The sequence below is a fragment of the Equus caballus genome, chromosome 29, assembly GCF_041296265.1.
Source record: "Equus caballus isolate H_3958 breed thoroughbred chromosome 29, TB-T2T, whole genome shotgun sequence".
Lineage (NCBI taxonomy): Eukaryota > Metazoa > Chordata > Mammalia > Perissodactyla > Equidae > Equus > Equus caballus.
In genome coordinates this window covers 41535255-41562428 of record NC_091712.1, presented here as the reverse complement: position 1 = coordinate 41562428, position 27174 = coordinate 41535255, and the positions used below count along the sequence as shown (strand labels likewise).

Below are 27174 nucleotides of genomic sequence, written 5' to 3'. Positions count from 1 at the left end.
GCCCGGCGCTGGGCTCATGATCCTTCTCCCCGGATGCTTTGCCATTTGCAGGAAGCACTCCATGCCCCCTCGCAGAGCCCCCAGCCCACAAAGGGCTCATTCGGGAGCCAGTTCTTCTGCGCTGGAAGTCGGTAATGACATGTGCTGGGTTACAACCTGGACTTCCAATCCCAGAGGGGAGGCCTTGCTGCTCTGGCGGTGCCCCCACCTCTGCGCCTTGACTGGGTCATCTGAGAAAGGACAGACTGTCGGCTGAGCAGGGGACTGTGAACACCTGTCCGGCTGTCTCTAGGTTCAGGGGTCCCCAAGCTCTCCTTACCACCCGTGGGGCCTCTGCAGGGGCAAATTTCTCCTGGGAAAAGTTTTCATTCTCTCCGGGTGGTGCAAAGAGAAGGGCGCCTATGCCCTTGGTCCAATGTCATCCCCTCCATCCTGGGCAAGCCAGGGTCCTCTCCTAAACCCAGGCTCCTCGAGGGTGCCCCAGGTCTGCAATTCTGGGGAAGAGTCAGGCTATCAGCAGTTCAATAGCTGACAGAGGCCCCTCTGCTTCCGTGGTCACTTTCTTCTCTTGAGGAAATCTCTTTGCAACAAAAACTCACTAGCACAGCTTACTCTCTCGTGTGCAAACTCTGAAAGGGAGTCCGGGTTCCTCTGCAGAAAGTCCTTCAAATCTCCCAAAAGTGCAAAGCATACAGCAGTATTTTTAAACTCAGCTCATGCTGGTCCCCCAGCCTTCTTAGCGTCCTCAACTGTGCCCTGGGGTCATGGGCGTTGCGTCAACAACAGTCCTAATTCTAGTCGAGGATTTTTGCCAGCGAAGGAGAGGCACACGTTCCACAAAGAATCTGAGAGATCCCCAGCACAGCTAGCACAGGTACCAGGCCATCAAATTCAGCTGCAGGAGAAATGTCTTTATTTTTCTATAATTAAGTCTAATTTCTATTTAGGGTCCCCGTGGTAGGACCACCCCAAATCATGACATTCCTTAAGTCTCCTGTAACTTAGATGCAGCACGAGGGGATGTTTTTGGCTCCAACTTCCACTATCTGTGCATAAAATGGACAAAACTCTTGGAGAAGAGTATCAAGAAAAAATCTGTTTTCATTCTCTTGACATGTGGTGAGCTATGTGCCATATTTTATAAACAAAATGGGGATTGGGGGTGAGGGGGTTTTGGGAACATTAATTTCCATGCACACTGAACAATGTGAAAGCCATGTATGGGAAAATCACAGAATATATTAAATACGTAAGATATGTGAAGCATTTTGACCTCCCGGGCGAGTGGTTATTAATAGGAAAATAGTAAATCATGACCAAAATAATTAGAATAGATTACTGCTGTAACATGGATCATTATTGCATTGACAAATTCATACTGCAGCTAAAATCATAGAGCCTGAAGGATACCGACTATAAATAGAAATAACCAAATGTAATTAATTGAAGCTGGAAGGCGAGCATTCTGCTACCACAGTGCTGTAAACGTCTTCTCAGTGTGCATTTGCCGATGGGATTGAGCTCAGGAATCCTGGAGGAAGAAAGCTGGACACAGCCAGTGCCTGCAGGAAATCTGTGAATCCATGTGCATGGCTCTCCCCAGAGGAGGTGCAGGCTAAAGTTAGTGACATTGCAAGGCGGTCTGGCCATCAGGCTGTTGAACACGAAGGGAGATGCTGAGCCCAGGATTGCCCTCAGCACATTTCCCACTGACCGCACTGTAGACTTCTCCACACAGTCTTTTCTGTGGAAAACAAAGCCCCATGAGATTCTCCTTGAAATGAGGCTACAGGGCCAAACCTGCCTAGGAAGTACTGGTGACAATGTCCCTGTAGGACCAGGTGGAGCTGTGTCTTAGGAAACCCCGATCCACGTCATTCCCCCCGGCATCTGCTGGGCTTATGTGAGCACACAGTCCAATGTTAGTTTTTCTCGTTCCTTTTATTCACATTCCGTTGAACGGATCTCCTGAGCGCCACATCGGAAATGCCGGTTAGATCTACACCTCAAGAAGTATAGGCAAATCTTTTTCTTTGTTCAGTGAATTTACAGATTTGACCTATAACCTCTGCAGTTTTATTTATAAAATTTCAAGCAGCGTGAGGTCCAGAGGTTAGATGTTATGAAGGATATCTTGGTTGCTTCCAAGTTTTGGCCATTATGAGTAAAGCTGCTGTAACCATCCATGTGCAGGTTTTTGTGTGGACACAAGTTTTCAACTCCTTTGGGTGAATACCCAGAAGCACCATTGCTGATCGTATGATAAGAGCGTGTTTAGTTTTGTAAGAAACCTCCAAACTGCCTTCCAAAGTGGCTGCGCCATTTTGCATTCCCACCAGCAAGGAAGGAGAGTTCCTGTTGCTCTACGTCCTTGTCAGCTATTGGTGTCCTGGACTTTGGCTGTTCTAATAGATGTGTAGGAGGAGATATTTGCAAGGATAATATCCAGCATGGGTGCAAATAGGGGGTAGGAAAGGAAAGAGGGTTTTCCCTACTTGCCTTGTGTAAAGGGTAAATGGGAGAGCCTTTCAATAAGGAATTTGGCAATTGTGTGTCAAAAAATGTAACCTATTCATGTGCGTTAACTTAGGAATTCTATCCCTGGGAAATTAGCTACAGGAACAGAGATTCATTGAAAATATGTGGACATCTATGTCTTTTACAGAATTATGTACAGAGGCAAACAATGAATAGAATCTAAATGTTTAATTAAGGAGATTGACTAAAATATTTATTACACAATAACACACTAAAAGCTGGACCACATTCTAAGACATATTGTGGAATATTTAATTGTTAAGTTAAGAAGACAGGTTATATTCCAGAATGACCTGTAATATATTATAGGATGTGATTATCTCTAGAGGATGAGATTACGGAAGATTTTTGTTCTCTGTGTCTTTTTTCTCTGTATTTTCTAGCTTTTCAACAATTAACATGTGTTAACCTTTCTATTCATAAAGGAATTAAGCACGTCAGACTCGGGCACAAAGAGAATTTAGAACACTATTATTGCTCTTACTTTTTTGATAGCTTAAGAAAAACTCTTTTGTGGTTTCGGTCATGTTTAAAGGTCCATTTTTGATTCATAGTTCGAGGAATGAGTACTAAGCTGGAAAGAGAATTGACATTTGGGTGGTCCAATACAAGATGCACTCAAACTCAGCTTTTTAGCTCATCTGTAACATTTCAGGATAGCTTACAATTTCAAAAAAACAACAATACAAGAATAATGTAAGTGAAATCTACTGTTGACATATTTTCTATTCCAAATATAACATGTTTTGACCACACTAGCAGGCTGTATAAAAAGAAGAAGAAATATTTTGATATAAAGTCATCTTTATTTTTCATCATCAAAAGAATCTCCATTTCATTGCAGCCTGGCCTCACCTACAGTTATAATGTACAGCTTCCTAAGGAAACTCTGGAGAAAGGAGGAGAGAAGAAATAACAGCTGCCTTGGGATTAAAAAGCAAAGAAAATAAAGGCAGAAATGCCTCTTCTTACACAGGCAGCGTTTCCTTCAGCCATCGACAATGTCTAAATAAAAGTACTGAGAGGCAATTGATCTCATTTTATTCTGCCTTCTCTCTGCAAAACGGTTTTTCTTCTGAAATCTCATTAAGTCGCATGAACAGCTACACCAAGTTGTTATGGCAACAGGAATTTTAAAAGTAAATTAATTTCGCTACAAGGAGTTGTTAAGACCAGGTGAGGGTGGCCTTGAATGGTGACGGCCCCTCTGTGGCGTGAGCCTGCGGCTCCCACTGACTTTCGGGAGGTGCAACTGGGAGGAAGCATCTGGATTCAGGCTCATCTCTTAACCGTCCTTATAGAAAAAGGGACCACCAATTGTGTTGGCTTTACTGCAAATTTGTATAGTCCATTTTAATCCTCCATCAAATGATAACTGAGGGAGTTATTCAGCTCACTGGTCCATTGGTCTCCGATGAACTTGGACAACAAAATGAGCTGTGATTTAGACAGATTCCCTCTTGGCATGACGACCTATTCCTCAAGAGTTTGACATTACAGAAAACTTTTACCTTTTCATTTCACAGAGAGAAGTTGGAAAAAGTCTCAGACATTAATTCACATCAAAACTGAGCTATCCCACAGATGAACACAGAAGGTGGCACAGGGCTTCATGGGGACAGAGAGACTAGAGTGACCATCGTCCTCTCTACAAGGCCTTTCAAACTCTTAGGGGTTCTGGGTTCTCCAGGCTTGTGTTTCCAAGAGTGGCTTTTTTTAAAAAAACGCTATTCCTAGAAAAGTATTCCATGGTCAAATAATTGTGGGCGACAGCCCATAATATAGGCCCCCTCCGCTTAGAGAGTCACAAAGCAGTTTAGCAGCTTGAAGCAATGCCAAGGCCTGCGGGAAAGAATCCATCCTGACTGTGTTTAACCCAGGATTTCACAAACACTTTTTTGTCATTTAACCTATTTTTAAATATTTCCTTAGTGTTTAGTAACATTTATTGACATCACGTGGACACACTTTGAGAAATGCTCCTTCGATTCAAATTCTGTGGTCGAAATTAGTGATAACTAAACACGGCTACTGCGTTCCAAAGGTCACTTCAAATTTAAGAATGTTTGTTTCCTTTTTACTAATTTCTAGTGCTGATAGAACCCTTACTTCTTCTCTTGCCCCCTTTTAAAAAAAATATTTATGTGTCATACACTGACCTAATTAACAGCTTTGAGCCTGTCATACCGCAGGATCTGGCTGCTCCTCTTTACTGGTACAGAATGCACACGTGTGTGCTTGAGTGCACAGGGGCACGTGCATATGCACCCACACACGTACACATACTCGTACACACACACTCCACCAGAAGTGAGAGTGTTGAGGGCAATGGCCACCATCACGTTCGTTTTCAAGCAACGCATGTCGGCATAAACAAAGACCCCTCCCCAGCCCTGGAAGACAGGTTGACACAACAGGAGTCTGGAATTTCCAGGAGTGAAACGGAAACAGCCAAGAGAGCAACAGAGCAAATGAGACGATTGAGATGCGAAGCAGAGCCCGTGAAGTGCAGGGATAAACGGGTCTCCGCTGGCTCTCCCGGGAATCCACGGAGTCTTCGACCAACTCTACGGGTTTGTCAGCTGCCACGAGGCATCCCCAGCAGGAACCCAGACCCAGAAAGATCTCAGTGTGCTTTCAGACTTCCCTAATTAACATGCAGCTTCAGGATTTCTCATTTGTTTTTCTTAGAATTGACCCTGGTCAGCTGTCCTTGTTAAAATTTTTCCTCAGGATATTGTGAATCTGAAAGAAAAGCTCATTTGAAATGACTTGGGGGGCGCCCCTGTGGCCGAGTGGTTAAGTTCGCGTGCTCCGCTTTGGTGGCCCAGGGTTTCACTGGTTCAAATCCTGGGCGCGGACATGGCACCGCTCATCAGGCCGTGTTGAGGTGGCATCCCACATGCCACAACTAGAAGAACCCACAACTAAGATATACAACTATGCACTGGGCGGATTTGGGGAGAAAATGCAAAAAAAAAAAAGAAAGATTGGTAACAGTTGTTAGCTCAGGTGCCAATCTTAAAAAAAAGAAATGACTTGAAAAAGCACCAAACCACTAGTAGAAAGAGTTCTTTCCCATGAGTATCCATGCCCATCTAAAACAGATCAATGAAATTACATTAACAATCTTCACACCCCCACCTTTTGAGGCGTCTGGGGAAAGGACTTAAAAACGGACGGCCTTAAGACGTTTAGATGCAAGTCGTTTCCCAAGCTGAGAGACAGCAGGGTACCCAGGCCACACCATCTGGGAGCTGCCTCAAGAGTCTTTGCATGCTGCTGGAGTGAAGAAGAGTGAAGAAACGGGGCGGGGTGGGAGGGGGCGGGAGGGATGTGGGAAGCAGCCTTGGAGGAGACGAGCAGGCAGGCAGCAGTCAGGGGCTCGAGTCTGGGGCAGAGGAGCAGCCCCAGCAAGGCCAGGCCAGTGTGGACCTGGAGCCAACGCAACACAGGCAGACAGGAGCTGGGGTGCGGTGCCAGCCTGCGTAGCACGTGGACTCACAGAACAGCAATGTTTATGGGCTTGCTATCTACAAGGCACTCTGCCTGGGGGAAGAGGATATGGAGAAGCCGAAGGATGAAATGCCTAACTTACAGGAAGAATACAGTCCAGCCGAACAGATCGTTTAACAAAACGGAGCTGCAAATGGCAGAGGCAACGGCTTCCATGCGAGTCGTGGTGAAAGAGCTCCCTGGCTGGGGTGGTCTGCGAAGATGCTGCTATGGGACCTCCAACACTCTCAGTTCATCTGTAGCAATGCACTTAAGAAACAGAGAAAGTGTACTATATTCTGTCTCTCCGATATTTTTTTCCATTCTCTGGTTAGTTCGACAAAACGCATTTTAGAATTTAAAATAATGGGCGTATGTTGAGTACCTTGCCTACAGAGCATTGGGACAAATGAGTCTCTGTCTTCAGGGTTAGCAGACCTAGCACAGCATATAGGAAGGGACTGCTGAGAGCTGGGATCAAAGGAGGTGGGTTATGGCCCTCAGAGCGGTTCCCGAGCGTGGGCAACGTCACGTAGGTGGGTGTGGGGGAGTGCTGGGAAGTTCTTGGTGGAAGACTGCGTCTTTTGAGGAGCCTTTTGGGGGCTATCGTGGGAGGAGAGGAGGGCTGGGGACGTGCCCCATGTGTAGACAACACCGGGAGCCAAGGCCAGGGGCCAGGAAGGCGGATGGCGGACAGCAGTAGTCACTCCGTGAGTCAGAGCTCGGAAGCTCTCGTCCAGAACAGGCCACAGGACCAGGTCGGGGAAGCAGAATGTGGAAAAGCTCCACACCAGCCAGGGTGAGCTGCTCTTCAGAAGGTAAAACCGACTGATGGGGAATTTTTGAGCCAGAAAGGGGCAAGATCAGTTGTGTCCACACCAAACGAGTTTTAATTAAGTCCCGGATAAATGGCAGGTGGATGACTGGAGTCAGAGGGAGAAGCCGGAAGGCATCGGGATGGTGGGGCTGAGAGGTGCTGGCCAAGCATGGCGCGAGTGGACACGGCTCTTTCATCCTTGTTTATTTTACCCATAAAAGGGACTTATTGCTATTACCGCTGCCTACACTCTAATTTTTCTTTTAAATCTCTGCTTGGGTTAGACAGTCTACGGCTTGTAATGCGAGCAGTAAAATGCCTTGTTCTTATTATGGTAATTTGAATAACAAATACAGAACAACACAACAAAACAGCCCAGACAGTAAAAATAATTGTTAACCCATTTTACTAGCTCTGCGGCCAAATTATATTTTTATAAATTACAGTGCCGACGGAGGGAAATGTGCTCACAGGTTCCTCGTTAACAAGGTCACCAGTTTAATTTGAATATTTTCTGCAGCTGTTGCTCTCACACCTAAAGAGGGAAACAGCTCCAGCTATGTAGGGCAAGGGGCCGGGAATGCTAATGAGTCTAACAGATTGGTTCAAAATAGAAGCATAAACCTTCAATTCATGAGGACACGACAGTTACGAAACCAAGGCCGAGGAGAAGTGATCTGTGTTCAGGAATTCAAGGCTACAACATTGTTTGAATTTTTGACATAGTTCTTGACCCAGGCTTGGCAAACGTGTATGCTATAAATAGAGGGACAGGGAAAAGGTTACAAGAGCCCAAATAATTCCATGAACATGAATTTCGCTTTTAGAAGAATCAACAAAGAATGCATTGAAAACACGCTTCCTTTCCTCTCGTTAACAGAATTCTTATATGGAGAACCTATCGGTAGCAATATCATGTGCAGTAGGATAAATTTAAAATTTAGAATTCACAATGATACAAGGGGTGTTGAGCAATGAAGGCGACAAAATTTTAATCTGAGGATAAGAATGAGTTGTGGTTTACTCTTTTCTGTGAGTTGAAGTAGAGATGAGGTGAACTTTCATAACACGCGTAACTGGTAAATCTTCATTTTGGACACTCTTTCTTGTTCCCTGTGCCCTGAGGCATTATCGGAACTCTCTGTAGGTTACAAACCGCAGTCACAGGGGCCTTCAGCTGGGAACAGCTGTCCCCCCCAGCGCAGGAAAACACAGTTTGCACAAGGACGATGTCCTCATGTGGGTCCTGGCATGGCATGAAAGGTCAGGAGCTTTCAGACTAAAACTTTGAATGACACATTACGGCATGATGAAAATGTCACCAAACTCCTACAAATGTGCCATTTGAATGTGTGCCTTCAACTAGAGGAGGCGCTGAACAGAGGACAAGGACTCTCAGGAACTACGAATCCAGCCAAGTCTAACCCTTGGGAAATGTCATCCAGATGTTGACTCTCAAACCGAATTCCCAGTATTCAGGGTTGGGGGTGGGGAGGGTTAAAAAAAAAACAGAGAAGTAAAAACCCAGTGCTTTTACCTACTCCAGGTAGCAGATTTGAGACGGTGAGCTTCTCGGAGCCAGACCTAACTGATCCTTTGGCAGGTTTCATGGTATGTGGCTTGTTTGTAAGTCTCCACGACTTGTCCCAAGTTCACTGGAAAAAAGGCAACCACGTGAAGAAGTCTTGTAACTCTCTGAGCACTAGTTTTGCACAAAAAGAAATTAGCCTAGAAGCTTGTGGAAGAGAAGGAAAGGGACAGATGCAGATTATCACTCAGCGACTAAGAGAAGAATAGAGAGATCAATTATTGTAAAATGCTAGGGATGGTTTACCTCATTAGTCTTGCACAGCTTGAAACGTGTCCTGAAGAAAAAGGTAAGGGGGCAATCTGGGAGGAGTTTGTGCTTAAGAAAAGCTACATTAATGAATTGTAGATACAAAAATAGCATCCAGTTGGATTACATCATTCGCCCTGAGTGATTTTAATTACTTGCTCTCTCAGGACCTTCAAAAAATCTCTTAGAGCTAAAATTTATTTTATTTTTAAGAAAACTTACCTTGAGTTTTGCATCATGCTAAGTATTTTACTTATAGGGGACTTTTTTTTTGTATTATAAGGCCCTTTTCTTTTGATTTAGTCGCAGGGGAAAGTAAGCTAAAGGAACACGGAGAAATTCTGTAACGATTTGCTTCGATTTAACGTTCAGTGAGGGAGAGATTTGTTTCCTCTACAGATTTTAAGAGACTTAAATAGGGCCGTTTATGTTCAGCTCAATTAAGCTACTGATCATTCCATTCTTTTAGCACTAAAGTGTCCTCAACCCATCCTGACTTTAGAACAATAACAGGCTCTGGGCTGCCCAGCCTTCTGTCTAAGCTGCGTAGCCCTGAGTAACATGTGCCTCCAATTCTCCCTCTATTGGGGAGTAGGAAGCAGGCCGGGACATCTAGGCTTGCTCCTTGAGAGAGAAAATGAGAAAGCTAGTTCACCGTGACAGGACGGAGAAAATCTGTTTCTTTAAAATAGAAGTCAAGAACTCAACAATTGCAAGTCTTGGGACATTTAGGGGAAAGAAAAACAGACACATTGCTCAGAGGCATCCCAGGAGAACTCTTCTATTGACTTTAAGACGGTAATTGATGCTCGTAACTTCTCATGAAGGTTAGTCGTGTCAGGATGAGAGCAGAACTTTGGTGAACGGCAGTGTGAGCGGGGCGTCCATATCCGTATGAGGTGCATCTCTTAATTCATTCCCCTCTGACTAGCATTCGCTGTGGGTTCTCAGTCTGCCAGGCATGAAGGAAACAGGGTGACAGAGTTTCGATTAAAATGTTATCATTTTAGAGTATTTTTAAAGTGCTTAAAAGAAGGAGCTTTGCTTATCTGTAAAAAATCCACTTAGAGAGGCAGGAATTCCGAGGTGTTACAGCTCATAGATACATACAGATCTATACATATATACACACAGATATAGATATATGTATCTCCCATGTATTTTTTATGTGATTTATTATACATATGATCGATTATAAGGAATTGACTCATGGAATTATGGAGGCAGCTAAGTCTAAATCTGCAGTGTGGGCCGGCAGGTGCAGACCCAGGAGAGTCCGTGGTACAGATGTCGTCCGAAGGCCACCTGCAGGTAGAGTTCCCTCTTGCTCAGGAAGGCTGATCTTTTTAGTCTATTCTGGCCTTCAACTGATCGGATGAAGCCCACCCACCTTAGGGAGGGCAATCTGGTTTACTAGAGTCCATCTGGTAACATCTGAACGTTAATCTCACCGTGCAGCAACATCCTGCAAGTTGACACATAAAGTTAACCATCACGGCAGCCCACAGTCAATAAAGAAGCAGAATAACTCGATGGCATGGTGGGCATTGTAAAGCGCCGATTCCTGTGGACGGTAAGATGAACTTCAGCAATCCTACCTCCAAACTGAGTCATTCTTCGAGATGAAAAGCTTTTATGCAGAAATTCAGAGTCACTTAGATGTGTTACCAAAGCTCATGTAATTATTAACCCCCGTTTATCCATACGCAGTGTAGAAATAATAGCTTTCATCTGTTTTTAAAACGTATATATGCAGCATTGCATCTCTCCTGTATTCTGGCTTAATCCTGCCTGTTTTGCTCTTTTTGACATCAGTCCATTAAACGCACAGTAATCAGAGAGGTATTTTCAAATCCAAGTCCACATTTGTTCACTCAGTTGTGAGTTCAAAGTCCCTCCTTGGTTCTCCACTGCCCGCCCATAGAAAAGCCCCAAGTCAGTGGGACATCCGAGTTTCTCCTTCTCCTCGCCACCTTCCTCCACACCCGCCTTCACTGCATTCTGAGCTCACATCTCTTCCTATTTTCATTTCTTTGACACATTATGCTGCCTGCTTTTTCCAGCCACCAGGTCCCTGAATGTGCTCTGTGTTTTCCAATCTCCCTGTTTTTGGTCACACTTTTTCGGCTGTTTTCTAATCCAGGAATTAGACTTTCCTACTCTGCCCTGCTCTGTGTTTGAAGCTCCATGTGGGGTAGAGGGCTGGGCCGCTGGAGTCCAGTTTCTGAGCTGCCTGCCCCGAGCAATCCACATCACCTCCCAAGCTCTTCATACCGGGGCTCGAAACCAGGCAATGGGCTAGAGACGTCGTGTCAAACACTCTACTTTCCGTCTGCTTCATATGGCTCTTTCGTCTTTTTTAAAATGCAAATGTGTATAAGGACACACAGTAAAAACCCCCTTCTCAACCCCATTCTCCTCTCCAGAGGCAACCGACGTCATCAGATTCTCATTTCATATTCCCAAGATATGTTACCTGTATACAAGAAGACAGAGTATTTCCTTCTTGTTTGTACAAAATATTTGCTATGTTGCATATTGCCTTTTTTGTTCACTTAACAATATAAAATAAGAGACAATTCCATATTCTACAAAAAGAGTCTCACTGTTGTTTATAGCTACATAGTATTTCACCGTATGGATTTTCATAATTTATGTAACTATTGACCTAGTGACGGGCATTTAGATCTTTTCCAGCCTTGCTATCACCTACAATCCTGTAATAAGTAACCCACTAAATAATGTATGTCATATGCGTGTGGCACACATCTATTGGGTAAATTCTTAGAAGTGGAAATGCTAGGTAAAGGGTATACATACTTGTAACTTTTACACTATTGCTGGCTTTCATTTGCTAGAGGGGTATCCAGTTATACTCTGTCATTGATATCCGAGAGTTTCTATTTCCTTCATATATTTGCCAACAGAATGTACAAAAAATCGTTTATTCTCTGACAGTATGATGGGCAGAAAAAAATCTCCTTGAGGTTTTAGTTTGCACTTCTATTATTCTAAATGAGCTTAAGCATGTTTTCACTTATTGAAGATCTTATTTGTACTTCCTGACTCTAAACTACCTGATCACAAAATTCGCCCTTTTGTCTATTGAGCTGTTGGCATTTTCTAATTGATTTTAGGAGCTCTTTATATATTGATGAAAAGAGTCCCTTGTAATATAGGTCACAAATGTTTCTCCATTTGTGTTTTGACTGTGGTAGTTTTTAACATATAAATAGATTTCGTTTTATGTAGCACAGCTCAGCAATCTTTTTCTTTTTCATAGCTTTTGGGTTTTATCCACTTTAAAAAGTCTTCCTCACTCCAAGATTACAAAAAGTCCTCAACTTACGATTTTTTGACTTTACAGTGGTTCAAAAGCAATACGCATTCAGTAGAAACTGTACTTTGAATTTTGAATATTTGTGTGCGTGTGTGAGGAAGATTGGCCCTGAGCTAACATCAGTTACCAATCTTCCTCTATTTGCTTGGGGAAGATTGTTGCTGAGTATGTGCCAATCTTCCTCTATTTTGTGTGGGACGCCTCCACAGTGTGGGTTGATGAGCAGTGCGTAGTCCATACCCAGGATCCAAACCTGTGAATCCTGGGCCGTTGAAACAGAGAGCGTGAACCCAACCACTATGCCACCGGGTTGGCCTCCCGAATTTTGAATTTTGGCCTCTCCCCAGGTTAGCAATATGCACTACACTACTCTTTCCTGATGCTGGGCAGCAGCAGCCAGCCGCAGCTCCCACACAACGGTAAACAACAGACACACTTACAACCATTCTCTACCCACACAGCCATTCTGTTGTTCACTTTCAGTACCATATTCAATAAATTACCTGAGATATTCAACACTTGATTATAAAATAAGCCTCACATGAGATGATTTTGCCCAACTGTAGACTAATGTACGTGTTCTGAGCAGGTTTACGGAAGTCTAGACTAAACTAGGATGTTGAGTAGGTTAGATGTATTAAATATATTTTTGACTTATGATGTTTTCAACTTAAGATGGGTTTATCGGATGTAACCCCATCCCAAATCAAGGAAGATCTGTATTTTAAAAATGTCTTCCTGTGTTTTCCTCTTAGAGATTTACTTGTATTCTAGATGTATGTCTTGGGTTCATTCAAAATTTATTCTGCTCTATGTCATGAGGTATGAATTCAAATTTATCTCTCCAGGACATTGAAGAATCTCACGAACCAACTCACGAAAGCAGTTACCGTTTCGTGCAATGATTTAGTAATCATCATCTGAAAAACTACAGAATTTCCAAATTCAGGTGTAAACTTGGTAGCCCTTTTCAATGCAAAGGAAAAGAGCAATACCCATCTGTGAGATAATTTACCTCACATATGGATTTGTGGTCTCCTGTTTACAACACCATGCACCCTGTCTCCCACAGACACATTCCCTTAGAGCCACCAGGCATTTGAACCCACAGGTTGGCAATCACTGTCACAGCTTCTTCTGTGCCAAAGTGTGCGTGATTCTAAATCCTCCCTTCCCTGCCATTATCCTATCATCTTTGAATATGATTTATGGTGATGGAAAAGGCAACCCTCATTGTTATTTTATCTCGCATTTAGAATGAAAAGGGGAAAAGGTATGTGAAGCCAGGTTATTAAAGAAAAGCATTGACCCAGTGGCATCATCAAAGCTCCAGGAAGAAACTTAATTACATCCCATTAAAAAGCTCAATGCTCTCTTGTGACTTGAGCATATTAATGCAACTCAAGGTGCAGTTCAAGGTTCTTTTCTTTATGCAAAACCCACCTCTGAAAACCTAAATGGAGCCTGTGGCTAGGTTTTTTCACTTGGAAGGCCCAACTGGCACAAGTCACCACTTGTTATTTTTGGATATGGGCTCCCACGGCAGTATTTTTTGCTCTCTTAATTTGATATGAATTGTCAGCAGTATACCTTTTCCGCTTCCATCACCGTGTATAACAGCTTTGTGAGTTTTCATATGATTCTGCTTTAGTTTGACGTAAATTTTTTTCTGAGAATTTCTAACACATTTATTGTATAAAATCTTATTTTTCCCTTAAAACTATGTGTGTGATGGGGGAAAGAAGATGTGAAATTGAGAAGGACACTTTAGTTTTTCTCATAGATGACAAAAATGGAGAAAACTGTGAAAGTGGTTTTGGGACACGGGGACAGAAACCGAGAGCTCCACTGTGGAATGTTATTTCTGAGATGTCTGTCGGTCACACAGAGGAGTTGTCAAGAAGAAAGCCAGGGCTGTCTGGGCTAGAGAGAGAGATTTGGGGATCATCAGCATAGAGAGAAGAGGACAAATCACTTAGAAAGAAGTGAAGCTAGGGAAGAGAGGAGGGCCCAAGACCAGGCTCTCGGGTGGGTAGAGGAAAAAGAGCCTGCAGGACAGACTGAGAAATCAGCTAACGCAGCAGAGGAGAGAGAAGAGCCGGGTTCCAGCTGCCCGGAGACAGGGAGGCGGTGGGAGAGTGGGCAACCCTGCTGATTGCTGCAGAGAGAGCAGGGCAGGGAGGGGGCCCTGTGAGTAGGGAGAAGGTGTCAGCGATGATGAGGATGCAGGGCCGGTTGCACTGGAAAGTGATCTCAAGGTGGCAACGAGAAATTGGAGGCAGTAAGAATAGACAGCTCATTCTAAAATAGAGTGATGGGGTGGGGAGAAGGGATAGGTTGGAGGGGAAAGACAACCAAGGAAGCATCATATGATTTGTAAGATCTTACAGACTGTGAAGACAACCAATAGGAAGGCAAACCAGGACTGGCGGACGGTGGAAAGTTTCACTTGAGATTTATGGGTCTCAGTTTACGTGGAGGTCTTGGGTGGCTTTGCCCAGCAGTGATCTGCTGCTGGGAGGCGGATAAGGAGAAAGGAGGTGGTTTAGCCTTAACCAAAAATAGGACTTTCCAGGTGCGGAGCTGGTCTTCAGTGAAAGGGCGAGATGCTAGGGAGCATAGGAGATGGTGTCATGTACCTCAAAGAAGCAGAGGGTTTTGGAGGAAAGGAAGAGAAATGGTTTAGGAATATAGACTCACGCCTTCCTCTTTCTATGAACAGGAGCACATCCACATAGGTCTATGGTTCGACAATAGAAGGTCTTATTCCACACAACTCAGAGGAGGGGTCTTCCAGATGTCCCCTAAGCTTCCATACTCCACCACACTCAAGTTTCCCCCCTGCCTGTTCGGACAGTCTCTCAAATGTGAGGAACATAAAGGGAGACTTTATCGCCGGAGGAAAATGAAATGGCAAATCCTGTAAGCCGACTGATGGTAAAAATTCCCATTCTGAGTTTTCTAGACAGTATTCTAAGTAAATTCTAATTTGGGAAATAGAACCAGATCAGCTGACGTAAATTTCCCATTCATTCAGTGTCGCATTTTCGTGTTTGAACTGTGACATACTATTCCAATAGGTCAGGCCTGGGTGGGCATGCCTGGGAGGACCTTCTGAGATTTTGATTTATGAAATACCTGAGTTACTTGGTAACCTGCACACTTTATAAGTGAGTGGTTGGACTCTTTGCCAAATTTCAGTCTTCAATCAGGATTCGATGACTCAGTTGTGCACTTATGAAAGTGATGGAAGACGGAATGATACACTAGAGCTAAGAGCCTGCTTGCTGGAGCGGCCTTCGAGCGCAGGAGAGCACAGAGGAGGAAACGGAAAGCCGTCAGAGAGGCTGCGAAGCTTCTGAGCCAGAGCATCGCTTGGAATACGCCGGCTGCAGAGGAAACGTCTTACAGCAAAAAAACAAAAACAGAAAACACACACGCATCATCGTAGGACTTCTAAATCACAGCTAATTTAGTCAAGTGTCCTTTCCTGCATTTTGGCCAGAGTGTTGCCTCCTGAATTTTGACCCCACCCTCCAAACCTTGAGCAGGATATTCTCGAAAGTTTTAGCCAATGTTTCCCCAATCCTGGTCCAAGGAACAAAGTCAGGTTGGCTGCCTCAAAGTCTCCTCAGAAGCTTTGGAAAAACAGAGATTCCAGGGTCCTGTCCCAGAAATTCTTATTCAGTAGGTCTTGGGGGGAGCCCAGGAGTCTGCAAATAAAAATAGATTTGCCCAGCTGGCTGTAATACCCAGGGTAGACTGGAGAATCAGCACACTAAGACTCTCTAATACGCAATTTTAAATTACTTTTATAATACAATATCAGATATAGTAAAATTAGAAATTTTAATTTCTAAATATTGACGCTCCTCTGGGCTCTACTATTTCAAGGGTGATGCATCAGGAGCAACTGCTGTGACGAGCGCTGCCCCCTCTGACAGCACCGCGGAAGGCCGCACGCCCAGCTGGTCTCAGGGCGCCTCTCTTTATACAGCACGACACGACGAAACAGACCACCAGCATCCTTTCTTTTTTCAGAGTGACGATGGCACGTGGCTGCTCGAACGAATTCATTTTCTGATCACCAGTGACTCTTGATTCACTCAGCAAGATCAAGAACTCATGTGTCGGTTCGTCATCTGAACCACGTAGAACTTAAATAGCTAGAATCGCCATGTTGATTGAGGTCGCTGATTGTGGGGAGGAGGCAAGCAATTGACAACGACAATTCCACTGATGATTCAAAAGCCAACTTCACAGAGACTGTTAGGAACTCTAGCTCAAGGCTGATGTCAAGTACACTTGTGAACAGTTTGATTATTAATAGCTATATTATAAAATATAAGGGAAAAATAATATTTCTTAAATGACTAGATTACCTTATATAATAAGCTATTTTAAATACAAATGAGTAACCAAATTTATTAATCATGAATTATAAGTCTACATCTGAATATATTATCTAAAGCTCTAAAAGTTTATATTTTTCATCTCTTACAGGGAGAATGGGTGGATTACTTCCCATTAGGGATGCATCATATTCAGGCCCCTGTGCTCAGCGAGGGGTCTTCATGGGTTGATACCCTGGTTAATGGGCGTCTATACTCAACCAATTGGGGGAGTTTTAGGGTCCTGTTGATGGTATAGTTAGTTACTCCTCAATATCCGTACCCTCTTTCTTAGCAGTAGAGCTTCTAATTTTCAAGAAGCTACGTAGCCACTCAGAGCAAAGACCATGTTCACCAGCCTCCTTCCAGCCAGGTGTAGCCAGGTGACAAAGTTCCACCACACAGTGAATGGGAGAGTCAGTGCAGCTTCCGATAACCTCCCTCAAGGCAGTGGGCATCCCATCCTCCCCCACCCCCGGCTGCAGGAGTGTGGGTGTGAGGATGGAGGAGCTCGGCCGTCTTCGTGAGCAAGCAGAGGCCACCTGTGAGGTGTGGCAGTGCTGCAAGACCGGAGAGTCACAGGCACTTCGTGTCAGTCCTAAATGACTCCCTCTACTTTGTAAGCCAGAAATAAACCCCACCTTCCTGAAGTCACTGTTATTTTGTTATTTGCCATCAAACCTAATCTTAACTGAGTTGGTCTCTTGTGGTCAACCCTCTAGGCTGTTGGCACTTTAATCTGGCGCCCGTCATATGATTTCCCTCAACTCTAGCCAAATGAAAAAGAAAAAACCTAAGGACAGATTGCCATTGCACCAGTAACCGTTTCTCCCTCCATGTCCACTCAAGGCCAAGAAGAAAGAAAGGGGTGGTGAGCCGGGTGTCCAGCCAGCAGGTGACTTGAAGAGGGCTCCTGGTGTCCTGTGGTCCATCTGTAGATAATTAACAGTTGGCTGGAACAGGTGATTGAAGCCCCTCGCTTTCGATTAGGCCAGAGGTGAGTTCCTTCCACGGTGAATGTCTGCTGAAGCGTGAGACAGAGTGGAAACCCCGATGGGCCAGCCGACACCCTCTCCATGGATGTCCGACATTACTGAACGGCATTACTCGTGGAAACAGTTCCTGGCAAAGACAGATTCTGAGGCAACTGGCTATAGTCTTGTTTTTAATAACATACGCATCAGCCAAACAGACATATGCCTTAACAGCTTTTAATTATTTCTACCGTTTGCTTACTTCTTTGCATTAAACATTACTTTGATCCTTTGCATATTCATCTGAATCTCCATTCCCTTATCCTCCGTAATCACTTCTTTAATAATTGCTGCCAGGTCTGTGGGGATTTTTGTGAAAACAATCAGCCTTTCTTCAAGGCGAAACCTTTCCATTTACCTCGAAGTTCTTTTTTTTTCTATTCATAGTTTCTGCTGATCTTTCCTGGCAGGAGGGAAGTTTCGATTGCTCCCGCACTGACTTGTTTTCCTACCTGTGTTTCAAGTACAGCCCTGTTTTACAGCTGTCCCCTGGCAGCCCCAAGTGTGAGGCGTGTCCTGGGCAGAGGGAGCCATCCCGGGGCTTGAGCACTAACTCCATTTATTTCATAGGGGATTTTGAAAAGGGCTTGTCGCATATTACATGACTCTGCTGGTTAGACTTAAAGGAAAGCGTGTGTCAGAGGGGAAGAACAAAGAGATGTGTTTATGTGGTTACCCACTGAGCTTCATCCGGGTGACTTGAAAGGCCGGCTCTGAAGCCGCTCCACAGCATCCACACTCTTGGCCCGTTGCTGCCTGTGGAGCAAGCATGGATCTGAACAGCGAGGGAAAAAGCTGGCCTTGCCACCTCGTCTGTGAAACACCATACATGCAACGTACAGCAGTCTCCGTAAATAATCCGGACCAAGGCTGAGATGTATAATGCCTACGCCTGATAACACAGGCCCAGAGCGAAAGGAAAGCCGAGATGATGGACGAGGCAGGCTCCCCTGAGAGCTCCGTTTTTCATGACACCTGAGAGAATGCAGGCAGGCACCCACTAGTCAGGGAACGAGCGATCGGTTGCACATTCTTCAGAGTGTGTCCAGTGCTCTTCTCATCCGAGCACATCACTCTCTGTCTGGCAGGGCTGTCATATTTCCGTAGGGTTTCAGGGCACAAGCCAGCTGTTCTGTGAGCCTCAGCCCGGGGTTCTTGACCACGTAGACGTGTGTGTACGTGCATCTGGGTCTCCCTCTCGCCGCTCTCCGACCCCACCGGGCTCCCACTGCTCCGACTTCTCACCACTGTCCTTCTTTAGAGAAGGATGATCAACTGGAAAGAGTCCTGGACTCTGACACAGAGCATTTTTGTAGAAATTGGAGCTGTCAGTTGACATGCGGGATGCTCGGGGACAGCTGAATTTCAGATAGGCAACAGTGTTTTTAGTGTTACGTCCCAAATATTCATCATTGCTTGTTTATCTGAAGCTTAAGTTGAATTGGGCATCCTGTGTGTTTGTTTGCTAAGTTTGGCAACCTTAGTCCCAATTCAATTTCTGCCCCTACCTCAAACTCGCCATTTAACATCGAGGGTTCTCATTTCTTCAGAGAGGAAGGAGGTGAGGTTGCGGGGAGAAGGGAAATAGACGGGTACTAGTTCTTACCTGCCAATGTCTGGCTCTGCATTAACCGATTCAATGTACCTTATTAATCTGACAGATTCTTACAGAAAATCTCCTGTGTGCGAAGCGACGTATTCTGTACAAGTCATCAAAGATGCGTAAGACGTGGACCTCGGGAATGAAAGGCGTAGTTCCGGTTTCCCTCTATAGGAAGCCTGTGACAGAATAGTTACTTTTACTTTATACATAAGAAAAATGAAACCCAGAGGATTTGTCACAGAACTGGTCACTAAGGGAGCTGGATAGTGGTATGATCGCAAAGCTGAACTCTTTCCCTTAAACGATTCTGCTTCTAAATGGCTCTCGAACGCCAAGGCAGAGCAGAGTCTTAGCGCCAGAAGTCCTACGACTCTGGGACTGGGAGAGTCCCTGTTTGTTTTTCTTTCCTTCTGGGAGCTCGAAGCCTCACTGGTATCCCAGAATAACCGAGGGTGTTGTTAGTAAGGCCAGCTCTTGTGACATGATCAGTTTGACCCAGTCATTCTCTGGTCTGGGCCATTTTGAGAGAGTCCCTTTTCATGATGTCATGCCCAAATTCTGCGTTACAAAATGCCAGCCCAGAATGCATTATTGATGAGACGACTGGGTTCTTTCTTCTGTTGCTGCCCTTCCGCCTGCAACCATCCTCAGATGGGATTCGGGGAGATTTTGGAAAAGCTGAGGCCCGGGGGAGAGGGGAGGACGTCCGTTAAGCACATTACTTGGAATAAAAATAGCCGAAAGCTTAATGATATCTTTTGTAAGTTGCGTCAAAATGTCCCTGGAGTCAAAGCAGAGGTCGCCAAAGAGTTTCATGAAAATGTCGTGCTGTCCCAGCTGGAGAAAGGATGGGTTTATTCCTCCTCGTTCAGGTACACCTGCTGGAGAGAGGTCCCACCTTCCAGAGGGCGTGACCAGGAGCTGCACGAGGGGTTTCTGTGACGGTCTGTAGTCTTAAAAGTTGTCTCTATGATGCAAACATTTTGTCGATTTGTTGGTTTTTATTTCCATATAAAAAAATACATGCTTACAGTTCAAAAATGTAAAGATTTCTACAAAGTTTATTAAGAAAATAGCAGTACCCCAACCTCTTCCCCTATGTCTCAGAGCAATCAATTTCAATTTATTTGGCTGATTCTTTTGTGTAGTTGCTTCTATTTTTTTTTAAGTAAAATGATCATATTGCTAGTTTTTTTTTTTTTTTGGGTAAAGAAGAGTGGCCCTGAGCTAATATCCATTGCCAATCTTCCTCCATCTGGTATGTGGGATGCTGCCACAGCATGGCTTGATGAGCAGTGTGTATGTCCGTACCCAGGATCCGAACCTGTGAACCCTGGGCTCACAGGCGAATGCCAAAGCGGAGCATGTGAACATAACCACTACACCACCGGGCCGGCCCTGGTCATATTGCTACCTTTTGATTTTTCAGATTAAGGCAGAATCTATGAAGTAGCCGCTCTGAAGAGAGGGGACCAGCTCTCTTGGACTCTGGTGCTAACCCATCCACAAGCACCATAATGGTCGTCCTTCCTCCTCCCACAGTGAGCTTTGGTTTTATCAACTTTGGTTTCTGTTGCTATGACCATGTAAACACTGTCCACAGGAGAGGCAAGCAGAAAATGTGATTTTTCCTCTCCTGTACATTTTATTATCCCTGTTTTTAGTAATGATCTCCTTTTGGATTGCTTAGCTATCTATGTATTTTCTATAAATTTAACCCCAAACACTTTGCCCATGGTCTAAATCTCCTCTCCACTGTGTCAGACGTCTGAACTTGTCCTTGTGGTCTTTTGGAAGGACGCCTCCTAGAGCCCTGACTGCCCCAACACATGTTGGCCTGCTCTGTCCCCATTCGCCCTCCAGCTCCCCCCAGCATCCTAAGAACCCTACCTCGCTGGTGCATTGGAACCCCTATTTTTGATCCATGTGTCTTCTTTTTTTTGGAGAAATATATTCTTCAGTACTTCCTGAGAGAGGGTTCTTGAAGGTAAATACTGAGCACTTGCACGTTTATTCTGGTCTCATTCTTCATCAACACTTGGGCTGGGTATGGAATTCCAGATTTGAGGTCACTTTCCTTTGGGATTTTGAAGGTATTTTCCTATCGACTTCCATCTTCCACCGTTTTGTGTGAGAACTCTGAACACTTGCACCTCTGCTGCTTTGTGTAGCCCTGTTGTTTTCTCTCTGGAAGTTAGTGCATTTTCACTTTGCTCCCAGTGTGATGTCCATATTAATATTACAGACGCATTTAAGCCTTACTCAATACCTATGCAGTCATGTCCCTGCTTTTGGGTTGTGCTAGAAGCTGGCATTCCTGGAAGTCAGGACAGACTCCAGGCAGCTCCCTGACCTCAAAGAGGTGCAGTCTAGCGAGAATCAGAGAAGCTGCTTTCTAACAGACGTTTTTTGTAGATTTAGACAAATACTCCAGAGGACGAACTAGGAATCTCCAGAGCTCTTTGGCCTCTTTAGCTGCACACTTTGCATCTGCAAAGACCAGTTGCTGCTCAACACATAGACTAGGGCAAAAAAACAATGCCAAAATCTGAAATAGGTAAATACAGGTCCACTGTGCCAGCCGTGCCGCAAGTGTTGGCAAGCGGATCCTAACAGGAGAGTTTCCTAACCTCAAGGAGGAAAATGACACAAAGCGCCTTTGCCCTTACCTTATGACAACGAACTAAGACATGAATTTGATACTGGTGAGAGAAAATAGACAGTAGGATCCAATCCTGGAAGGTTGCTCCCCTTTATCAGTCGTTTGCTGATACTTTCTTCCCCAGTTAAATACTACTCTCAGTAATAATCAGAAAGGCTGCCTCTTCACCACTTCATTATTAGAGTAAGCAGCTGCTGATGCCGATCGGAAGCAAGGTCATAAACACCCAGTCACACAGAACAGAACCTATAGTCATCGCGGTCCCCATTGCCAAAGCTTCCAGCCACGTTAATAAACCCAGCGAAGGAAGGAATGCCAGAACGTTTAGCCCACCTGTGACTCATCCACCAGTAGTAATTTTTTTCCAAGTTAAAAATAGAAGACCGGGCTGGAGAAATAGGAAATTCAGAATTAATGTGATGGCGGAAGAGTTGTCGGTGGAAATAAAAATGTAAAAGAGAAAAGTCTGGGGCTGACCTGAGACATTCCACCTTTGCTTGGGATGAGGGGAGACCAAAAGGCAGCATAGCTGAGGGCCAGGGATCCAGACAATCACATGGCCCCGGGCTTTTAAGGCTATTCAGAGGGTCCCACATATCTGAATCCCCAAAAAGGCTTGTTTAGGGAGACAAATGCGTGGGCCCTATCCCGGACATACTCTATCAGAAATCACATTTCAATGAGCTCCCCAGATGAACCAGGTGTGTACAAACGTTTGGGAACCACTGCTTCATACTGACTTTGGAGAAGGAACAGAGACTGCAGTGCACTGCCTGTGTGGAGGAGAATGGCACACAGAGGGAGTTTCCACCTGGCATATATTCAGCATAATATGAATATTATGCTCATATTCAGCATAAGGTGAGTAACCAGCATCGTTTCTTCCTCCTTGACTCTTCTCTCTCTTTGTCCACAGGTAGACTTCAGGATGCCATGCTGCTGTTTCTTCCCAATTTAAGGCTGCTCTCGAAATTCATCTTAATCTGGTTCTACTGTTACAAAGGTGAGTGTGTCCACGTATGTTTCTGTGCGTGCCTACGTGTGTGTGTGTTTGGTGAGGTCCCATAGCAACTGGGAGAAAATCCTCTTTGTCTGTGGTGAATAAGAAAAGGACTTTTAGTTAACGACAGGAGGTACACTTACAACTTCCTATTCGTTTTTATAAGTAATTGGAAAACTTGGAAGATCTGTTCTGGGGGTCTGATGGCAGGACAGGGTTGACCAACAACTATTTCACAGGTGGAAGACACTCCCTGCGGCCACTGGGCCCCTCTCTGACAGATGGCGGGCAGACCACGGTCCTCCTTCCACAAAGCCCACGAACGGAGATGCAGGTGGGGCTGTAGCCCACCAGACGGGCTGAGTGTGCTGGGTGGGGGCTGGCCCTGGAATTGGATCCATGGGGAGAAATTCCACAACGACAATAGCTCTGACGTGTACTCCCTCCTCTCGTTGCAGAACTGGGTGTAGGAACAGAGGAGAGTCCGAAGGTCGCCTCCCAGCTCTGCCCACAGTCTGGTCAGTACCCTGGTTGGAAGTGACTGAGATCCAGCGCAGACTAGCTTAACTGTAAAAGAGAATGGATCTCGATGTAGCTGGGAAGGCTGGGGACGGAGCTGGCCTGGCTATTTTGAGAAATGAGGGCATCGAGGGCCTCTTTCTCCCTTCCTCTTTTTTCCATGTGGTCTCATTCCCTCTTGAGGCCGAAGTAGAAGGTTTCCTTTCCTGCTGGTGCTGGCGGTGGGACTGAGGCTGCAGACAGAGGCTGGCTTACTTCACCTCCGAAAGAAAGAAAGAGCGAACACATACTTTCTCAATGGCCACTTATGCAACCCCAGGGAAGGCCTCTGATTGGCTAGACTGGGGTCACTTGCTCATCTTTGGACCAACCATTATGGCCAGAAGCAACAGAACTGGCCAGTCCTTGAGGGTGTGGTTGGGGTGGGGATGGGGTGGCTGCTTTAAACAGAAGCCCCACAGGGTAAGGAGAGGCAATTCCCCAAATTAAGAGGTGACATTAGCAGAAGAAGAGGGAAAGAAACACTAAGCGGATATAAATATCCATTACTGTCATTGGCTGGCTTTGTGACTTCAGCAAATTAATTCCTTTACCGCATGTGGGCTTGTTAAGAGAATTAAATAAGACATATGAGGGCAAGCCCTTAGCACATAGTAGATAATCAATGCATAGTTATTATTACTGCTGACCAGTTTCCTTCCCAAGAATTTACAAACCCTACAAGTATATAAACATAATTAAACCCAACTTTATTCCCATGACTGAAAATCCCAGGGATTCTAATTTAAGCACTTTATGAGATGGTGTTGGTGACAGGACTAACACCTACCTTGCAAGTAAATTGGCCAAATTGGCCTCTTGTCCGATAAAATTGTTACATATCATAGGCACAATGCAAATTAAAAAAATTAAAGCTGGAGAAGTCTCCTTGCTTTAATGTAGTCCAGTAATCCTACATCACAGACCAGGGCACTGGCTGGAGAGATGGAGACGGGTGTTCAGGAGCCCAGACTTTGCTAGAGGCGAACGGATCCCCAGGATCAGGCTTGATCCCCAAACAGGAATGCTGGCTGCCGGCTGCTCCCCTTTCAACCCCCTGAGCCCCATGGGCAGGACAGGGCAGGAGAGTGGACACGGGGCGTCTGAAGGGCAGCCACTCAGGCCATTTCATAGAAGCTGTCTCATCAGGATGCTGACCAGAAGGTCAGCCGGACGAGATCACATCTGCAGGTTCCAGAAATCTCTGTGGCTGCCAGCCTCAGGGCAGCCCGTTTCCACTGCAGCCAACATCTGCCTACCAGCTCCCCCTCTGCCCCTCACACCCTCCAGGATGCAGGCCTGCAGCAGGGGAGTGAGCAGGTGCCCACGGACTGACTCATGCTTTGAATGATGTTATCTCCGCCGGCCCCTCCTCCGAGGGCTCCACCCTGCGGGGCCCCCCATGGCTCCCTCCCTCCTGAAAGAACGCTAACAGTGCAGGTCTGGGGTCTCCTGCCGGCTTCATCCACCTGCCAGGCTCTCCCTAAAGTCTTGTCAACTTCAGCCCTGTTCCCTAAATTTACTAACCTCGCTCGTGTCATTCCTACTAACCTCTTCCTCCCAAAAAAGAGAGTCCCTTCTCATTTCCCTCTGGAATCAATACAACCCACACAACAAAAACTTTTACTGTGTGGGCACAGTGCGAGGACCCTGTGTGAGACTCCTGCACACAGACAAGGAGACTGGTTTGGGTTAAGTGGCTCTACAAATGTGTGACTGGCACACTGCCCTCCAAAACAGCACTGACCCTCTGCTAACATTTGGGACCCCTGATTGTTGAAGGCCCCCCTGCCTGCAGTTGGAGCTAACCTAGAGCCCCGTGGCTTCTCCCAGCCCCACAGCTCCAACAGCAGCATCCTCTCAGGTGAGAGTCGCCTGGAACACCCCAACGCCGGGCGAGGAATTTCCTGGATGCTCAGGTGTTCCCGTGCGCAGCCCAGAGTGGGAACCACCGCCTTAGACACACGCTGACTCAGCTCCTGATTATTAAAGATGATGTTTCACGCATGGTTTGCACTGCTTCCCTCTCCAGCTCAGGGCTTCTCAAACAGGAGCACATACCAGACGCCCTGGAGGCCTCTCCGAATAGATCCGGGGCCCCACGCCCGGGGTTCTGGTCTTCTGGGTGTGAAGTGGGGCTGGGAATTCGCCATCTTGCAGGTTCCCAAAGGATGAGAAGCTGCTGGTTGGGACTTGGTTTTGGGAACCCCAGCTCCAGTGGGCCCTCTGCTCTCCATCTGTGCATGTAACAGCCTAGGAGGAAAGGCCCCAATCCTGAAAAAGAGACGAGGTGGATCCGGATATTTCCCTGGGGACCTTCAGCACAGTCAGCGTCACTCTGCTAACATTGTAGCCATCGAGTTGGCTGAATTAGATAAGGAATGTGTTGGAGAACATCATTCATTATTTTCATGGATTTTAGAATCAGAGCTACCTGCATTTGGATCCTGGTTCGGGAACTCACTAGCTGTGTAACCTGGGGAAAACTGAGCACGTCCCCCATAAAACCTCAAGTTCTGATTTATAGCGTAGGGATGGTACTGTGGCCCAGAGACGTTCTTGCATAAAATTAAATGAGACAAACAGTGCAATGCATGGCACACAGGAGGTACTTCGTAAATGTGGGGATGTAACTCTAATCAGTGAGAGAAAGGATGTGCCAGATGCCACGGGGCATGGCAGAGAGCCGGCGAACACCACATGGGGCAATGCTGAATCAAGAATCCTCAGGATCTTAAAGTGTGAGGGCTTCAGGGGCCTGGCCCAGTGGCCTAGTGGTTAAGCATGCTGTGCTCCATGCTGTGGCAGCAACCCACATACCAAAAAATAGAGGGAACGGCCTCCTGCTTTGTGACATTATGGAGATCATGTTCAGGGAACGGAACTCGGGGCAGGTAACATTTGAGGGTGGGATGGGTAGATGTCAGCGTGGAGGTCAGAGGACATCAGACCCTAGAGGAACCGTGGAGTCCTGGAGGAAGTTTCAGGGGATGAAGGAGATAAAAGAAGGAGAGATGAGCTGGGGGGTGGCATGAAGAGAAAAATTCTCATCACAGGGGGCTGAGGCTTTCCTCGAGGCCTGGAGTCACAGCCCAGTTCTGGGACAGTCAGACAAGCAGGGCCTGTGGGCCACAGGGATGGGTAAAGACGGAAAGGAGTGATTCCTCCACACCCGCCCGTCCATCCCAGCGGAGGGCCAGCCACCCTCCAAACCACCTCTGTTCTTCTCTTCTTCCTGGAGGAGGGAGCAGCCTCATTGTTGCCAGAGCTTCTGTTTTATGCTGACAAGTCCTAAACTTCCACACATTTACGGTATTGACGGGGAGACGGGACATGCTGTAGCTGAGTGGAGCTGTGGCACTTATCTTTCTAAGTATGGAGGGTGCTAAGTAAGATATTATAAAGCCAGGGTTGAATTATTGGCTATTCTTCAGGAAAGAAGGAAGTCGTAAAATAATTTGCAGTGTGAAAGAACATCTATTTCCTAGAATGAATAGTGTTTTGGGATTCCCAGAAAGGTTAATGATATTGCTGGGGATGGAGAGAATCCACAATACACAGGTTTGCTGATACATGCACTTTTTTGTAAGTTAAGCTATATTTCCATAAAAAGTTTACATAAAAATTATCTAGATGTCTCATAATCCTAGTATGAACTACCAGCATTTTCTGTTACAAGACAAGAGAATTCTTGCTGAGCCACAAGCAGCTCACAGACTGAACTATTTTAGGGACCCCTCTAATTCAGACGTGAAGCTGAGGCGTAGATAAAAATAAGCTTGGCAAATATAATTTCACTAAGTGGTTTCTGTAGCAGAAGCTTTACCTGGTCTTTCAAGTCGCCTGTCCACAAGAAGTCATCTAAGTAAATCTCAGGTTGCTCTCGAAATAGAGCATCC

General features: G+C 45.6%; 1 long non-coding RNA gene across 2 annotated transcripts; it reads left to right on the top strand.

The window, feature by feature from the left end:
• The first annotated feature begins 6750 nt into the window (after positions 1-6750).
• On the top strand, positions 6751-25282 carry LOC102150874 (uncharacterized). 2 transcript variants are annotated; one of them, XR_289762.4, is made up of 7 exons: positions 6751-6851; positions 17268-17415; positions 20485-20596; positions 22634-22720; positions 22957-23051; positions 23176-23235; positions 25109-25282. It is a non-coding gene; the product is annotated as an uncharacterized lncRNA (long non-coding RNA). The 2 variants fall into 2 exon arrangements; XR_011433920.1 differs by lacking the exons at positions 6751-6851; positions 17268-17415; positions 20485-20596 and having other exon boundaries at positions 22565-22720.
• The last annotated feature ends 1892 nt before the right edge of the window (positions 25283-27174 follow it).